The following is a 6,729-nucleotide window of genomic DNA, read 5'->3' as shown; positions in this document are numbered from 1 at the left end:
TTTTGTAGGCATCAAGAACATTAACTTACATAAATTGTATTGGATGGTGGCAAGATACACATACATGTGGATTAATTAGTTGCTTGAGCTTTCAATGGAAGTTATCGAGCTAATAAATTGGCATGATTTTCTAGTGTCATGGTATTTTTAAGATCTTAGATGAAAAAAGGGCAAGTGATTCTAAGCAACTTCCAAATAAAATTTGGAGATTAACAACATATTAGTCGACGAAGAGATGACACAAGCTGCATTTTTTTTTTTTGGTTGACCATCATATTTATTTTAGAAAACTGGCACCTCGCCATCTGTTGTACAATCGTACCAGCTAATTCCTCTTGGAAGCTGGGTAAGATCTAACATAATTAATAATATAAATGATCTCATATGCTTTACAATTCAAGCTTCAAGTACTTACTTCTTTTTGATGGAATGAACTTATGATGAAATACCATTAATTAGTATGCCCAAGAAACCAAAAATAAAACCAAGGATGATTTTGTAAGTCAATGCATTTGTGATACTAGATATGATTTAATATGTATGACTGCAGTTTTGTGAATGTTTAATTTGACTCCATTTCTAATGTTCTTTTTTCCCCTTTTTATCTGAGGATCGCCTCCTAATTACCAAACAAAATTCAGAAAAAGAGGAACTTTTGAATTTTTGCCTTGATTTCTGCATTAATGCTATTATGAGATTTAAAATACTATGTCACTCATGAAACATCATTGAAAAATTATAAGCCAGTGATAAACAACATTAATTGCAAAGCAAACTAATTAACTGGTTTGATTAAATTGAACATAATAATGCCTCAAAAAAAAAGAATTAAATTATAAAATGGTTCTGCTGGGGAAAAACCCCAAGTCATACTGCTACGGAGGCGCTCGGCCAAAGGGCACCGACCGGAAAGGCGCTCGGCCGAAGGGCGCCGACCCGAAGGACGCTCGGCTAGAAAGTGCCGACCAGGAAAGCGTCCGACTAAGGAGCGCCGACCAGAAAGAGCGCCAGGAAGAGGCGCCCAACTAGAATCACCAAAGTAAAGCTACTCGGCTAGAAAGAGCCGACCAGAGGACGCCGACCAGAAAAGCGCTCAAATAAAGAGCGCAGGCCGGAGACCGCCAAATAAAGGCGCTCGGCTAGGAGGTGCTCGTTCAAAGGGCGCCGGCCAGGAGTACTCAAAAGCAGCCCCGCCACAGGGCGCCCTATTGGGCGACCAGCTCGGCTCGGCACCCCTGCCGAGCCGATGCCTTAACCAAGTATTCAGCCTGCCACTATCTTCAAGCCATCAAAGCATAAGATCTCTGCAGGCATTCGGCACGACTCGTCATTAATGCACGAGACCCCTTCAAGTCTCCGATGCACTCAGTCATTTAATGAACACGGCTCAAGACGATCTTCGGATCACTGAACCATCAGAGCGTATGGCTCTTCCTGACCGTCGGTTCATTCAGCAATTAATGCACTTACCATCCACGGACCCCAGGCCCACCACGGCCGGCGGTTCAACCACTCCAACAGGTCCGATCGACCGTGACAACTCCCTGATTCCGGCCTGATTCGGTCCCATTCTCCACTACGCCATTAATGGGCCAAATCGTGCCCAATTATGACGGAAAGGGACAAATTCCCCGGTAACACAAAATCCCACTATAAAAGGGAACCTGGGGAAAAGAGAGGGGACAGAAAAACACACACCGGAAAAACTCCGAAAGAGAGGAGGGGAAAGAACACATGAAGTAAAAAGCACAGACACAATTGATGACATCAAATCTCTTCACCTTATCCACATATTGATGCTGTCTTCTCCGCATACTCTCTCCCTCCTGCTCTCTCCAGATATTCCCCTCTGACTTAAGCATCGGAGGGCCGGTGCCGGAGAGCCCGGCCACCGATTTTTCCTGCAGGACCAGCGCCCCGCCAGTGGAGGACGCGGCCGGCCGGCACACCGCCGTCCGCCCCTGTAGCAGCGGAGCTCCTCCTTCCCCAGCTTCGCGGCGGCCCCCGGGTCCAGTTTCCAGCAACAGTTGGCGCTAGAGGAAGGGCCCGAGTTCGCTGCCATGAAGCTAAGAAGCAAAGGGGCTTCCAACGCCTCTCGACGTCCTCCACCAAGTCCAGAATATTCCGTTCGGAACTCACCACCTCCGGTCGAGCCAGCACCTCAAGTTCGACCGGAACAATTTGATGCCCTGGTGCAGCAAGTGCAGGCGTTGGCTACAGCCGTCCAAAGCTTGCAACCCAGGGGCATTCCAGCAGCACCACCTCCTCCGGCTCCAGTCCAACCGGAGCCTCCTACAAGCGGGCTTCCCATTCGAGGTCAGGACTCTCGAGTCCAGGCCTCCCTCTGGAGAGAGCACCCGGCCAGAGGTCACGAAGGCTGGCCCCAACCTTCAGAAGCTGAGTCGGTTCCAGGACAACCAGCACCCGAGCAAACCGCGGCGGCGGTCCTCCAGAACCATGAACTCGACCGGAAGGTCGAGAAGTTGGAGCGCCAAATTCAGGCACTCCACGGGAGGAAGTCGGGGCATACCGGCGACTTCGAGTTCAATACGAAGTCACCCTTCTCCCAGGAGATTGAAGATGAACCGGTCCCGCTACGGTTCAAGATGCCCCAGGTGGAGCCTTACAACGGCAAGACTGATCCCCTGGACCACCTGGAAAGCTACCGGGTCCTAATGGCCCTGCAAGGAGCCTCGGAGGCCATGATGTGCAAGGCCTTTCCGGCGACACTCCGAGGACCGGCCCGGCTTTGGTTCACCGGGCTGAAGCCGAGTACTGTCTCTTCCTTTGAGCAGCTCGGCAGACAGTTTGCTGGCAATTTTGCCGCCAGCCAGCCCCAGCGGCGGACATCCGACTCCCTCCTAGACCTCAAGCAGAAGGAGGGGGAGTCCTTCAAGGAGTATTTGGACCGGTTTACCGCCGAACATGGGAGGTCCGGGAGCTTGACCAGTCCATCGCCATGTCAGCGCTAAAGACTGGAGCCCGGTCCTACAGATTCCTCTTCTCGATCGAGAAGAGTTTCCCCGCGGACCTCACCGAAATGTTCGCCCGGGCGCGGAAGTACGCCAAGGCGGAAGAGGCCGTGGCAGCTAGGCGGGGCGGAGCCGAGCAGAACCCCAAAAAGAGACGCCGCGAGGAGCGCGGCCAGCCTAGAAGCCCGTCTCCGCGACGAGCTAAGAATCTGCCCCGCCCGAAGAGTCCACCCCGGTTGAGGGACCACCACAGCAAAGGTCGCCACTCCGCCCGAGGTACCCACTACAGGGCGGCGCGCCCGAAAGGAGGTACGAAAGTTACACTCCTCTCAATGCTCCTCGGGTCGAAATCCTCATGGAGATCGAGAGCCGGGATCACATCCGGCTCTCACCTCCGAAGCCAGACACCAGAATCCGGCGTGATCCCCGGAAGTATTGCCGTTTCCATCGGGATCACGGCCATGATACCGAGGAGTGTTACCAGCTCCGGAACGAGATCGAGGCACTCATCCGCCGAGGGTGCTCGATCGGTTCGTACAAGGCCGGCGTGAAGGGAAGAAGCCGGCCGAAGGGGCAGCGCAGCCTGAAGGTTCGAATGCCAACAGGCCTATCGCCGGTGTCATCAACACTATCTGAGGCGGGACCTCGGCTGGAGAAGCTCCAGGGGAAGAAACCTCGAAGCGCCTGCGCACCTCTGAAGCCATCTCCTTCTCAGATGACGACCTAGAGGGAGTCGAAACTCCCCATGATGATGCCGTGGTCATCTCCATGATCATAAACAAATTTGATGTAAAACGCATCTTAGTTGATAATGGAAGCTCGGCAAATGTTTTGTACTTTGGTGCGTATTGTAAAATGGGGATGACCAAAGAACAGCTACGGAGGATGAACGCTCTGTTAGTTGGATTTACTGGGGATTCAGTCCCAGTAGAGGGCGAGATTGACCTTCTGGTCACAGCCGGGCTCGCCCCCCGTGAGAGCACCGTGGGTATGAGCTTCCTTGTAATATGCTTGCCCTCGGTTTACAATGCCATCCTTGGAAGGCCAGGACTCAACGCCCTCCGAGCAGTAGTCTCGACCCACCATCTGCTCATGCGATTCCCCACCAGTCAGGGAGTCGGCGAAGTTCGAGGGGACCAAATGGTGGCAAGGCGATGCTACCTGACGACCCATGAGGCAAGGCGACCAGCCGAGGTGCCTGCCCCAGCAACTGACCAGCCCTCGACTGAGGTTATGGAGGCACGGAACGACCCACGGAAAGAGCGGGTAGAGCCTGGTGAGTTACTGATCCAAGTTCCCTTACGAGAGAACTCTCCTGAGCTAACCGTGCAGATTGGCTCTGGCCTCGACGAGTACAAGAGGGGTCGCCTCGTCAACTTCCTGCGGGACAACATGGATGTTTTCGCATGGTCGCCTGCAGACATGCCGGGGATAGATCCTGAGATCATGGTCCACCGGCTCCAAGTAAAGCCGACCAGCAAGCCCGTGCGGCAGAAGAAGCGAGGCGCGGCCCCTGAACGACAGCAAGCAGCAGCCGAGGAGGTCAGCAAACTCCTTGAGGCCGGCTTCATCCGGGAGATAGCCTACCCGGAGTGGCTCGCCAATGTGGTCCTCGTCAAGAAAGCCAGCGGGAAGTGGCGTATGTGCGTGGACTACACCGACCTGAATAAAGCCTGCCCAAAGGATAGCTTCCCACTTCCCAGCATCGACCAGCTCGTGGACTCCACCTCAGGTCATGAGATGCTGGCCTTCATGGACGCCTTCTCCGGATACAACCAGATCCGCATGGCACCAGAAGATGAGGAGAAGACAGCCTTTATCACCGATGGGGAACCTACTGCTACAAGGTGATGCCATTCGGCTTAAAAAATGCCGGGGCAACTTATCAAAGGCTGGTCAGCCGGATCTTCAAAGACCAAATAGGCCGAAACATGGAGGTCTACGTAGATGACATGCTAGTGAAAAGCAAGGTGGCGCAAGACCATATAGCCGACCTCAATGAAGCATTCTCCACACTCCGAAAGTACCAGATGAAGCTCAATCCAGCCAAGTGTGCATTCGGAGTCACCTCCGGCAAGTTCCTCGGCTTCATCATTACACAGCGAGGAATTGAGGCCAATCCAGAGAAGATCCGAGCCCTCCAAGAGATGACGCCTCCCAGGACGGTCAAGGAGGTACAGCGGCTCACGGCCGAGTGGCAGCCCTCGGGAGATTCATCTCCCGCTCGGCCGAGCGCTGCCTTCCATTTTTTGCAGCCCTCAAGAAGCCGAAGAACTTTTTGTGGTCGGACAAGTGCCAACAATCTTTTGAGGAGCTCAAGCATCTACTGGCTTCCCCTCCCCTGCTCACAAAACCTCAACAAGGTGAGATCCTCTATTTGTACCTAGCCGTCTCCCCTGTTGCAGTAAGCTCGGTCCTGGTCCGAGAGGAGGGCAAACTCCAGAAGCCAGTATATTATACCAGCCGGGTCTTGAGGGATGCCGAGACCCGATACTCCAAGCTGGAGAAGACCGCCTATGCTCTGGTCATCTCGGCTCGGAGGCTCCGACCCTACTTCCAAGCCCACATAGTGGCTGTATTGACCGACCAGCCGGTCAAGCAGATCCTGCAGAGATCAGACCGTGCGGGCCGAATCACAAAATGGGCTATTGAGCTCGGAGAATTCGACATCGAGTACCGACCCAGACCGGCGATCAAAGCACAAGCGCTCGCAGACTTTATAGTCGAGTGCACTATACCGGATGAGGTCGAGCCTGAACCTGAGCCACCAGTGGAGCAGACCCCGAGTTTGACATGGACTCTGCATGTCGATGGCTCTTCAAACTCGGGGGTAGCAGAGCAGGGCTCATTCTTACCAGCCCAGAGGGGGTGGTCGCCGAGCAAGCCTTGCGCCTTGAATTCCCTGCTTCCAACAATATGGCGGAGTATGAAGCACTTGTCGCCGGGCTCAAGCTAGCAAGGAGCTAGGAGTGAAGGACTTGAAGGCCTTCAGTGATTCTCAGCTCGTCGTCAACCAAATTGTGGGAGACTTCGAAGCCAGAGACCCGATCATGCAGAAGTATTTCCAGAAGGTGCGGGATCTCACCTCGACCCTGGACTCTTTTCACATCCAACATGTCGCCAAGTCGGAGAATCTCAGGGCCGACCAGCTATCAAAGCTGGCGTCCTCTCGCATGAGTGAGCTTCCCAAGGAGGCAGTACTGGAGTATCTCCAAAAGCCCAGTACAGACGAGCCCGAGCAGACCCTCTGCACTGAGTTCGAGCCAAGCTGGATGGACGAACTCATCAGCTATTTACAAGATGAAGTCCTCCCCGCTGATGAACGAGAGGCTCGCCGGGTCAAGCGCCTCGCCACCCGGTACATACTGCATGAAGGAAAGCTCTATCGGAGATCCTTCACCTCTCCCCTCCTCAGATGCCTCCGCTCACAGAGGCTGATTATGCCTGCGTGAAGTCCACGAAGGAATCTGTGGAAATCATCTGGGAGGGCGAGCGTTGGCTCACAAAATTTTGCGTCAAGGATACTACTGGCCGACACTTCAGAAGGATGCTATGGACTTCGTCCAAAGATGTGACCGGTGCCAAAGGAACGCCAATGTTCAGCGCCGGCCTCGGCTCCCCTGACTTCGATCAGTTCCCTTTGGCCTTTTGCCCAGTGGGGAATTGACATTCTTGGGCCATTTCCACTGGCCACCAGGCAAAGGAAGTTCCTGGTCGTCTCCATCGACTATTTCACTAAGTGGTGAAGCCGAGCCCT

Source organism: Phoenix dactylifera, chromosome 13 (genome assembly GCF_009389715.1).
Source record: "Phoenix dactylifera cultivar Barhee BC4 chromosome 13, palm_55x_up_171113_PBpolish2nd_filt_p, whole genome shotgun sequence".
Classification (NCBI taxonomy): Eukaryota; Viridiplantae; Streptophyta; class Magnoliopsida; order Arecales; family Arecaceae; genus Phoenix; species Phoenix dactylifera.
This window is presented reverse-complemented; position numbering follows the sequence as displayed.